Raw genomic sequence first — 13,257 nt, forward strand, 5'->3', positions numbered from 1 at the left:
ATATTTAAATTCATTGAAAAAGCGTGCGTTTATTCTTCGAAGATCTGGACACATGATTCACACAAATCCTGCAAAGTCTTTGAATTTAAATTTAGTCCTGTATTTTTTCAGTTGTTCTGTAAAAGTCTTGGAAACTAGCATATATTGATTGTTTCTATTATATTTAGACGTTTTTTTATAAATTTATGAAAATAGCGTAGTTTTTTATGATTTTCAATAAATATTCTTACTTTATTTTCTTGAACAATACATAATAAGAATAACTTGCACATACACAATAAGGCATAATCAGTAGAGATAGGAATTGAACCTTTTCTGTAAAGTTTGGTTCGGTTAGATCTAATGTCGGTTTGGCCTTAACCATAGTTTGGGTTCAACAACTAAAGTTTGAGTTCGGTTCGATTTTTTGAAATTAGGCAGTATCCAAACTGAGTCTTAAATATCAATTTAACTGTTTATTTATTAGTCGCAAAACTTAACAATTACAATGAAAAAGGACAAATAATTTGCGATGCTTTTTAGAGTCGCAGTAGCTAGACTGTAACTTCAAAAGTTCAAAAAACAAAACGTTACAACACAAAACAACAAAGCTGTAACTTTCTGAACACAGATAACTGTAGCTTAAGTAGCCAACTTGCATGGGCTGCATGTTGTATTTGAGAAATATCAGCATTTCTAATGTTTCTGGTTTAGTCTAGCCAACAACTTTCTAGCAACCAATGTAATCTTCAGAAGCCCATGTTCACGGTTATTTTCACACTATCCATCTCTAAATAAACAAAATTGTGATCATCTGCATTGACGAAAGACAAGTATTTATAACAAGAAACAATAAGTGTTGAAACCTTGTAGAAAAGATGAGTGAAAATTTTTTTCTGCCTTCAAATCACGCATACTGTCATTGTCTGCTGAACCACTGATACATCAGAGAATGTTGGATATTGCTGTGTGATACTTGCACAGTAGCTTTGTAAATGTGAAATTTTTCCCATTATGTTCAAAGAAGCCTGCCACTTCCTTTAAAGTCTTGATCATCACACCCTGTAAATATCCATGGCTAACATCACCCAAAAGGACCGAACAAATCCTTTTAGATGGGCATTATATAGACCTAGTGTGAACATTTAGAGCTGTTTTTGAAATCTTTTAACTACGTCCGAGCCATTTTTTTCATTTTTAAGTTATATACTGAAAATAACCAAAATCCAAGATTTTCCAAAAAAATAAACAGCTCAAAATCATAAATTACAGTGATTTTTTTAAGTTGCAGGTATATAGAGATCATAATAAAATAATTTTAAGTCATTTCAAACATCCAAAAGTTTGTCAGAGCCATTTTTCTCATTTTAACGTTCTATGGTAAAATAACCACAAAGTGTAAAATTCCATAAAGTATATTTTCACAACTTGCTTGGTCTGGACAATATTTATGATAAAAAATAAACAGATTCTTACATATTGCAAATTTGAGACTAGAATTAAAAGCTTTCTTCACAAAATGCATAATCCAAAAACAGTTTTTAAATTTCTTAAAAAATTCTAAAATTTACGATTTCTAATTTTTTTTAGTCCAAAACATATATTTCTGAAAAAGTTGAGTTTGTAGGTGTTGTTTGTTACAGATGCTTGCTGTTATAGTCAACAACACAATTGAAGAGTTGTTTTCCATATTCTGGATGAGTTGGGATGCGCTTGTACAGCTCCCAGTGAACCTTGAACCTTGAATGCATAGCTTCGGTTGCTTGTTCGCTGAAGATTCCGAGGGAGGTTTGATGTTTTTCTACAAATTCAGAAACATGGTAGAAAACAGCATGGACCTTAGGTGTCACCGATATTGGCAAGAATAGGAAAGCAGTTTTAAACTTCTGAATCGTTTCTTTATAATTTTCCTGCAGAGTTGTTCCAAAGCATGAAGTGACAACTTCTTTGAAATGTCTTAGAGTTTCAATGAAACCAAATGCTTGATAGGCACAAGCTTTTTCTGCCATTCTTTGGAGAATGTCAAGGTTTTGCAAAAGCTTATAACATTCATTGCCAGCAAAGTGTCCGCCATGGTATAGCTGGAGCTGAATGTGCAGCAAAGTTGGCCATTCTTTGGCACCAGGCCATAACTCAGAAAGATTCTTGAAAAGATGATTGACAATTCCAAGAAGAAGATGGAGTTCCATTGGTGGAATCACATCCAAAATGAGTGTTGAGTCATCCATTTTAATCAGTGGTGGATGGATTACATTGTCAAAATCTTTTGCTGATTTTGTATCCGATCCAGCTGCAACATAGGCTTCAAATCTCTCCTTGATTGATCCGAAACTTCTGGATGTTCCACATTCTGAGAGATTGTCAGAATCAATGTTGCACCAGCAACAAGGGTGTTTGCTTGAATGGGATTGAATTCCGCAAATGATGTTGGCCATCTTGAGATCGCATGAAATGCAGAAAGAAACATCATTTAATTGAATGATGTTCATCATCAATTTGACGTTCTCATATGTTTCAGAAACATTTTCAGCGATGGCAACTATGAGCTGCCGTTTGACACCTGTGTCTCGGGCAGATGAGCTTGTCAGCAAGCGAAGACTTTTTTGTTGAGGACTTCTTGTTTCATCATCTTCATCAGTTACCTTGATAACTGCTAAGCTCATTTTCAAGAATGATCCTCCTCCATCAATACCAAGCTTGACAAAATGATTGGAGCCGTATTCCCTTGACAAAAACACCTTGTTGGTTAAGTTCTCAAGATTTTTGCAGTGAATGATTGTTCTCTTCTCTTCAGCTTTTCCTTTTTCTGCTGAAATGTTGACAACTGATAGTTGAAAGAAATCATTCAACGATTTTCCTTCAGCAGCAAACTTTTGCTGGAAAAATGGCTCAACTAGTCGAGTTTCTGTTGCTTTGTTAAGTGTTGAGGCAAGTTGTCGCATTCCCGTGTTGGATAGTCCTGTGTTCAACTGAACATTTAACAAGCTTTGCATTGTAAGTGTTGAACTGGTTGATTTGCGTATAGATGCTGGGCCTAAAAAGCAAATGAAATAAATTTAACAACTTTTTGTTACTTGTGAATGATTACAACAACAATAGTTATGAGTAAAAGTGATTCCCACAGAAGTTTATTATTACCTGGTGTTAATGGAAATAACTGCCCTCCTCTTGCTTGACTCAGCCGGACAGTTCCTCCTGGAGATGCATCCTTTGAGCTGATGATGGCAGATGCAATTTGCTCAGCACCAACAGGATCTGACTGGACCAATGCTTGCAAGTTTTGGTGTCTTGTTCCGATTGTGCATGAATGTCTGAAACCTCTTGCAAGAATGGACAAACATTGTGCGCATCTTTTCTCTGATGACTGTAAGCGGGACTTTGGTGAAGGGCCAGGCTTAGAAGATTCACCTTGGTCAAGGTTTCTGTTCTGTTCTTTTGGTGCCAAGGGATGTTTCTGGTTGAGCTTGAGTTTTGCTATTTGGCAAATGAGGCAGTCACATGGACCAGATCTTCGTGTCAAAGGCTTGACAATGATTGCAAAGAAGTTGTAGATTGCAGGAAGTGAAACACTCATGCCCCCAGCATCTCTTTTTTGCAAGAGAGTTCGGCAAGCATTGCAAATAGCCTGTGGGACTCTTTCATCTGCAAAGTCAATGTCTATTTTCAACAATTTGTGAATTCTTCCAATGATAAAGTCATTTAACTCTCGGTCTCCTTTCCTCATGCAAAGAAAACAAACAGACTTTCTGCATTCTTCATGTGTTTTTGCTTTATTTGGCATTTTTGATGCTTTATGTCTTCATTTTAAAAAATGATCTTCATTCAACAAGGAAAAATAATTATGAATGTTTTTTATTTCATAAATTTCATGATAATCTTTATGTGTACACAATTTTTTTGTGTACATAATCTTATTGTGTACTTTATGCCAATGGAAGGGGGATGACAGGGAAGGATTTAACCCTTTTTAATTTGAAAAGTTAGTGCATGCATGCGTGCGTGCGTGTGTGCATGCGTACATGTACATAAAATCATTGCTGATGCTTAGTCATTACAAAGTAACTAAATTCAAATGAAATTCATTTTTTTTAATTTCCAATAATTATTTGACCTTCTGGGATGTTTGAAATGACTTAAAATTATTTTATTATGATCTCTATATACCTACAACTTAAAAAAATCACTGTAATTTATGATTTTGAGCTGTTTATTTTTTTGGAAAATCTTGGATTTTGGTTATTTTCAGTATATAACTTAAAAATGAAAAAAATGGCTCGGACGTAGTTAAAAGATTTCAAAAACAGCTCTAAATTTTCACACTAGGTCTATATAATGCCCATCTAAAAGGATTTGTTCGGTCCTTTCGGGTGATGTTAGCCATGGATATTTACAGGGTGTGATCATATCATATACTAAATTAGCACCAGAAAGTTTCAAAGCCTTTTTTTTAACAGCTAAATTCAGATTATGACCTGTACAGTAAAGTCTAACATCGTTGCGATAAGCTGACTTCATATTACTTCCATTATCAGCCACAAATTATCATTCGTTATAGTCTGAGACAAAAGATTTTTAAGTACTTTTTGCTTTTACGCCAATGCCAGTTTTAGACTCAATAAACTCAAATAATGCAACACAATTACTTATCAGACAATAACTACTGTTAATGCTATGTGTTGTAAAAGCCTGTTAAGAGTATTTCAGAATGACATTAGTCCTATGACCAGCTGTTATTGCGACATTAGTAACCTCAGCAAATTCGTCTATCAGCTTTCAATCACATTCAATGTAAAACTTTGTTTAATCACACATGATATCCTAAAGTTACACTAATGCATACGTCGAGCCAATGTTAATCATTGCTTGAGCATATTGACAAGCCCAATCAACCTTCACACACGAAAAAGGATAAAGGTCTTTAGTATTCATGTACAGGACTGCTCATCATTTTGATTTGTCCAGGTAGTGTATTGATCATTTGGATGAGCATTATGTCTTTGTAGATTTATTACGATCAATTGACACTGACAACCATAGTCTACACTGCTTACAAACGGCAAACTCCATGACAACCTCTTGATCACAACATGATGACTCACAGTTATTCAAAATTCAAATAAATTGTTTTGTAACTAAGGTCTATATTTAGCATTTAATAATCAGTTAATTGTCAAACTTGCACGCTGCTCAGTTTGATATTGTTTGCAATATGCAATACCTGTGAGATGTGGGTATTTATTAATTTATTGATTATTTATAAAACTGAGCAAGCCGCTTCGTCTGCTATTGATTTTTCCTAATCTTTTTTTATTCCATTTACGAGATAATTTAATTTTACTCGTATCGGTACTCTGTAATTTATTTAACTATTAAAAAATAGATTGATATAAAAAATTAAAACATTGATAACACCTACATATTGCCAATGTTTACTAATACCATATCCGTTTCGGTTAGTAATGTTCTGTATTTTAGACTTAGTAATGATGTGCAAATTGAAAAGTTTATTTACACCAAATTAAAAATTATTTATACCAAATATCTATTTGGTTTGGTTAGGGTAAGAACAGCTCGTTCGGTTCGTATTAAATAATTTCAAAGTTTGGGTTTGAAATCGTTCAAGTTGGGTTTAGTTCCGTAACAACGAAAGTTCGGGTTCTGGTTGGTGGTAGGTAAGGTCCTTGTTCCGTTCGTTCGGTTCTGGTTCGGTTCATTTCCCATCTCTAATAATCAGCTTGTATTTAAAATATCATTTAAAAGATTTCATAATAAAAGTTTTGGCTTATAAGCTGCATAGAATAAATTTTTTTAATATTAGATAATTAAAAAAATACCTAAAAATTAATGTTTTTTCAAGTAAAACGACTGGATAAAAAACAATTTAAACATTGCTTAAGAAAAAAACTGAACATTATTGCGATTTACAGTTATTATTCTAAAGATATTAATATTGTTTATGCCGGAGAAGTTGCTGTAACATCACACACTAAAGGTAAGAGGAACAAGTATCAAATCATTGATTTCACCTGTTCTTAAATCTGTTCCTGTTTTTGAGCACTTGTCAAAACGCTCAAATAAAGCAGGACACCAACAAAAAAAATATTTAAAATGCTGATAAACACATTCACTTTTAAAGCTGAAAGTCGTTGGGTGCCTAACTTCATCAGTCAAAAAATTCATTGAATGTTCTAAATGTTCAACAAGTTTTTTACTTATTTTGGAAATTTATTTAGTAAAATGTTTCTGCATCGTGACATTGCTAAGTTATTTTAACGATAACCCACCAAGGTCAGTTATATTCCAATTTATGTTTTCTCCGCAGCTTCTTTACTTTGTTTCCACATTGTGACATTGCTAAGTTGTATTTAAACCTCCAAGGTTAGTTAAAACCCAATATTTTGACTTGCTCCCTTTTTTTCAAATTCAATTACTATTTACGCTATCTATTGCGCTATATATTACACTTACAAGAGACCTCTTAGATCAACTATGGGATGACAAAGTTAGTATGGTTAAAAGTTGTTATCATAAATCAGAGTTCATGGCGCGCTCATCAGCATCTGCATTATGCAAACAATCTTATGCTATATTTCTGATATAAAGAAATAAAAGGTTATACAGGTGTCATCAGATGGATAACATATAAAATTGCTTTTTCTAGATTATTTAACGGAGATAAGAAAAGAACTTGATCCTCTTATACATGTGGAGAATATATACTATATAATAATACATACTCTCCACATCAATCAAGGTAGTTTTAAATCGGAGGCAAAAGGGTGAGAGCTAAATAATTTAATGCGATGTGGCAATTTTTAGTCTCCTCCTAGACGAGCAACCTATGAAAAAAATCAGTGGAACACTTGATTGTTTAATAAAAATTATTTAAATTATTTTTGTTGCCATAGGTGGTGTGAAAACATAAATTGTTCTTAAAGAGCTAAATCCTTAATGGATAAAAAAATTTTATTAAATGTTTCAGAAGTCTTACGAAAAAAAAAAATTTGATTTCAAAAATACAAGCTGGCTGAGACTGAAAACCATGATTCACGACCTTGTTTTGCCTGGCAAACTAAAGTTTTTAAAATTGTTTCTAGACAGTTGAATGGTTTTTTAAAAAGCTTTTAAACAGACAAAAAAATAATTCCATTTATAGCTATTATACTTGACGATAAAGTTGATGAGTTTCTCAGGCGAATCATACTAAAAGATGTTTCAAGTAAGTGTAGCAAGCTTCAAATGAACTTAACAAAAAAAACGTTTGCCAGTTTGCCAAAAAGCTCGAACGCAATGAACCACAATTTCCTCTGAAATAATTTCTGACGTAACAAAATAAACAAATTTGGTAATAAGAAATGAAATAAATAAAGATAAGTTTAATAACGAAGTTATTAAACTTCGTTTTAATAGGTAAAAATAATAAACCCTCATGAACACAAAATATTTTTTAATAAAATTTTTGCTGCATTGTGTTATTGAAAAATTAGGTATTTTTTGTATTAAATGAACTGTGTATAAACTTTTGCAATGTTAGAACTATCTTTAGCAATATATTTTTTTGTTGATAATTTGAAATGCGCTAAAAATCGTTTCGTTAATCAGTAAACTATTGAGGAAACTTTTTCAAAGCTAGCAATGGTGGACGGCTTTTCCATAAATGTCGTAACAAAAACTGAATTCATTACAAAATCATTGTCTGAAAAATGGTAATACTCAAAAACCCATCTCATGTTATGAGTACAATAAATAAAATAATGGTTTAGCAAAACAAAGTGTGATTTTGGAAAAAAAAAAAAATCTAGCAGGTTACGGTGTTCCTTATTGTTAGATCGCTAAAACCAATAAAAGTTGGACTAGAAATGCTTGACAAAAAGTAATCCTGTTTTACTTGACGTAACACGTGTATTGATAGTCATCTTAAACAACTTGACAGGAAAAAACAATGTTGCAGATAATAAACTGTTTCAATTTGTGCAGCATAACGCCGAAATATCAATTTATTTGCGAGGGCAGATCAAGACCATTTAGTAAGAGGGAGGAGGGGGGGAATAAAATTTTGTCTTTATTTGGTGCATCCAAATTATTTAGGAATAATAAGGAAGGATTGGTTGATCCAAAATATCTAGTAAACTGGAGGGAAGGAGAAAAATTTCAAGATTGTTAAATTGATATTTTAAAAATATTGTTATTTCTATGCAACTATAAAATTACGTTATATATCAATATACCATCAGCCCGATTTTTTTTTTCCACCATACTTATAGAACTTTATCACATTTAAACAACCTCCTTAATTTACCGTTTTCAAAAAATTGTTCAGTTAAATATGCAAATTTTCTAAAAAAAATATTCTTTTCAAAATATCTAAGAAAGGGGTTGGGAGCAATCGCCCAATCCCCCCCCCCCCCCATGAATCCGCCCTTGTTTATTTGGTTTGCTAAAATTTTTAAACAACTCAATTGCTTATAATCACGAACCAAATATCAATTCATATTATTGTCAAACTCAAACACGGAATAAAAGAAGCAGCTAAAATTTATACCAGGTTATACATTGAAGAAGCTAGCAATAACTCAGTAAATAATGGACGAGATTTGTTATAATGAAAGCGGAATTTTTTATTTACGTTATTATTCAAAGTGGTTTGTCTCTGAAAAGATGCTACTATTTGTAATGTCAAACAAATAAAAAATAAAACCTTTGCTGTTTACAAAACCCACATAAAAGCATTTATATTTTTGAAATTTACTTTTTTACTAATTTACGAAAGTTTAGACAACACATCAACGGCTTATTCAGCAAACGCGATAACTCCAGTAAATCAAACTGTGCACGAGCAACATAAAAGTATTTTATATGCACATTAGGGTCATGACTTTTTTTTAACCCCGTGCTCCTGTACTGTAGTTTGATGAACTTTTACCTTAAAAGCACGAAATGAAGTATTATTTGCATATCTTTTGAAAAAAGTTCACCCCGCCATTGAAAAATCGATTTTGACATAAGTACTATTATGTAATACAATGTAGTACTTATGTCAAAATCGATTTTTCAATGGCGGGGTGAAATTTTTTCAAAAGATAATAAATATTATTTGCATATCTTTTATTTTAACTTTTATTTGCATATCAAATATTAACTATTATTTGCATATCTTTTGAAAAAAGTTCGTGCTTTTAGGTAAAAGTTCATCAAACTAGGAGTATGGGGTTATACGGAGTATGGGGTTGAAAAAAAGTCATAACCCTAATGCACATATATACACTTACGTGGATTTTTATTGTTTTTTTTTTATACTTATGTATTTAAAATCATAACTAAAAACAAAATGATGCATTTGTACCATGATGTCTTAAAAGTAAGAAAACCTGTTACCGTGAAAAAATCATTTTTTAAAAAAAGTTAGAGTTATCTTGTTTGCGGATTAAGCCATCAATATACTTGCATTAATAAGCAGCAAGCCGATATCGATTGAATTAGTTTTGATGGGCGACTTGTAACGAAAAAAATTCGTTTAACTGATAAACCAGTAATTATTTTTTAAATCAAAAAATAATTTAGATTAGTGTACTAATATTTGAGCTAGAAACCACTTTTTTATAATTATTTCTTAATTATGCTTTTTGATGAAATAAAACAAAAATAATGCCGGGATCACAGAAATTTCCGGGAAGCAAAATTTACAGGAAATGAGTAAGCGTAATGTAAACTCTATAATTTTTATTCGCTATTTAGCTGCTAGAAAAAACTTTTGCAAAAATTATCAAGTTGTCTCAAGATGATAAAATTTGTAAGCAATCTAGTAAAATTGAATAGTAAAATAACCAAAAAATTTTTGGAATATTTTCTAATTTTTAAATAAAGATAAAAATTCAATATTAGTTACCAAAAAAAACTATAAAAAGACGAAAAAACAAAACAAAAACAAACAATAAAAACTACTAAATACTCCGAAAATAACTCATAAGAAAATTAGGATAACTCCACCATGTACAAAGCATGATGGTATAACAATAACTGAATATCATTTAAGAATGAATATATCAAACACAAAATAAAACTTCAGGACTATTTCGGAATCTCATCAAAACATTTGAAATATGTGAAAATTTATGCTTTAACAAAATTTTCATATAAAATTCTTTAACAACTTCATTATTTTTGATGGATACCGAAATCAATATTGACATCAATCATTGTCCTCCTAGTTAAATTGTATAAATCTTAAGTTAGTCCGATATTGTATAAATTGTGTAAACCTTAAGTTAGTCCAAACAACTGTCCTGGTTTCCGAACAACTCGCCTTTAGGCTAGTTGTTTGGAAAACCGAACAACTAGCCATAAGGAAGAAGTGGGACAGTATGAAATTTCTAATTAGGAGTAGTGCCTAAATACTGTTATTTAATGTAAACAATTAAATTTCTTCCCTTCTGTTTAGCAGAAATTGCTTTGTTTCCCTGCGTGCGCAAGAAGCCCAAATTTTGAAATGTATCTTAAAAAGTGTTAAATTAAAGTAAAGTGGGATAGAAAAAAGAACTAATTATGTCTCGCTTCTTCCCGTCGCCATTTGATTATTTCGATGGGTGAAAGCTCTTGAACATTTTTATGTCGATTAGGAGGATTTTATGATTTTATCAGTTTCTATTTAATAATTTGTGTTAAATTGTTGTTCTAAATTTATTTGTCCCACTTCTACTTACACTCGTCCCACTTTACACCAATGGCACAGTCTCTCTAAAAGCAAAAATTTATATACTTAGTTATAATTGGCTGGAAACCTAAGGGGATTGAATCGGTGCCTAAAAAGGTTTATTCGTAAGAACTTGTTTGGTTCAGTTTATACATCTAGTAAAAAAGATATTGCATCAAATACCCTGAAAATAAATTTACGCGTCACTTATTAGTACTTAATAAAAATAAATCATAAAGATAAAAAGTATACATTAGAGTGCTGTAGTAACAGAGAACAAAGAAACATAACCAAGCGAATTCTTGAGCAAAAAGTTCTTAAGTAAAAAACTGGAAATAACTTTTTTTGTTCTTTAGTTGTTTGTTTTACCCAGTAGGGGAGACCGGGGTTAGTTTGTAAAGTTAAAAAAGTAAAAGGAAACGATGTTCCAAAAGTTACGTTTTTGTCCAAAAAACACATAAATCCTAATACCTCCTATACGCATGCGCGAATCCTAACAATACTATAGAGAATGATGAAATAATCAATTAGGAAGGTTCTGTGTAATCTTTTCACTTTCTGATAAAAGGCTCTGAAGATAAACGTTCGTTCAGCAGTTCATCAACTTACCCTATCTGCCAACTAGTCCGATGTCCCCAATACAAATGTGTATATATATATATAATATATATATATATATATATATATATATATATATATATATATATATATATATATATATATATATATATATATATATATATCACACACACACACACACACACACATATATATATATATATATATATATATATATATATATATATATATATATATATATATATATATATATATATATATATATATATATATATATATATATAGCAAACAGTTCAGGAGTCTGGAGTCATAGCATACCATGACATGAGCAATCAGCTGACAGGCGACAGCACACAGGCAGAATTTCGTTGACAAGTTTCATTTTGCAGCGGACAAAACAAGTGCAACTTTTTTGGTTTGTTTCATTTTCTTAAGTCTAGTCCGTGTCAATGTCACGGAAGTTTTTTAATAATTAAAGGAAGTATCCAGAAGTTTTCAGAAGCATGCAGAAGCTTCCAGAAGTTTCCAGAAGAAGCATCTGGAAGCATCCAGAAACATTCAAAAGCATCCAGAAATTCCAGAAGCATCGAAAAGAAGCATCTAGAATCTTCCAGAACAGGTTCATTTTACTATATAAGAGACATGTAAATCGACATGTAATTCAGTCAGTATATGGAAGTCAATCAGTCAGTATTATCAAGACAGTTTATCGAAGTGAGTTTATCACAGTGTTTTATCAAAGAACATCAATACAAGAAATGAAATACAACAAGTGTTTCATTACATCTATACAGTCCACATCCAACCAAGACGTTGTGTTCCACAGAGCATTATTGTATCATCACAAGGTAAATGTAACACGGTAAGCCTCGAGAAGCGTGATTATTTGTTTTTATTATTTTTATGACTTCAAGTGCAAAAATGGCTCCCGATAGTCTTGGATTGGAATTAAGATAGAAAATTATTGGCGATTACGTAAGTGGAATGTCCCTTATCAAGACTATGTTCCAAATATCGTTCTACGGGGAAGTTGGCAGCAGATAACAAAGGTGGAAGACTGCGTTCCACCACTTCTAGAGAGGATTCTATGATCGTCAGATCCGTCAAGAAGGATCCCTGCATATCATCAGTTGAGATACAAAAGCAATTAGAGCTGCCTGTATCGGACCGAACAATCAGACGACGTGCTGTTGAAGCCGGATTGTTTTCTCGACGGCTTGCAAAGAAACCGCTGATTTCACTAAAAAACCAGAAGAAAAGACTCCTGTTTGCTACATCTCATATTGACTGGAATGTGCAGAAATGGCTAACTGTCCTGTTCAGTGATGAGTCGAAGTTCAACATCATTGGGAGCGATGGCATTTGCCGTGTAAGTCGACCGGCCGGAAAACGCCTCGATTTACGTTACTGCCATATGACCGTGAAGCATGGTGGAGGCAATGCAATAGTCTGGGGGTGTTTTTCTGCTAACGGTCTAGGTCCAATACATCGAAACGATGAAATAATGGACCGTTTCATGTATAAAAATATCCTAAAAGATGTTATGTTACCTCATGCTGAATGGAATATGACAATAAAATGGGTTTTTCAGCAAGACAACGATCCGAAACACACTGCAAAAGTAGTCAAGCAGTGGTTTCAAGACAACCACCTATCGGTGATGGGTTGGCCGCCTCAATCTCCAGATCTCAACCCTATCAAGAACCTGTGGGAGATCGTCAACTGCAGAATTATTCGTGAAGGTGTTCGTAATAAGGATTAACTGTTTGAACAAATCCAAAAGGCCTGGGCAGCGATTCCAAAAAGTTTCATTGATCACCTGATCGAATCTATGCCTCGAAGATGCAAGGCTGTGATCGACAACAAAGGATTCGCCAGGAAATATTGATAGCGAAATACAGCTTGGTCAACATTTTGTCGAGTTGCACTTGTTTTGTCCAGAAGGAAATCAACTTTTTTTAATACTTTTGATTAATTTATTAATTTTCGTGTACAAATAATGAACTTTG

The sequence above is a fragment of the Hydra vulgaris genome, chromosome 14 (genome assembly GCF_038396675.1).
Source record: "Hydra vulgaris chromosome 14, alternate assembly HydraT2T_AEP".
NCBI classification, from domain to species: Eukaryota; Metazoa; Cnidaria; class Hydrozoa; order Anthoathecata; family Hydridae; genus Hydra; species Hydra vulgaris.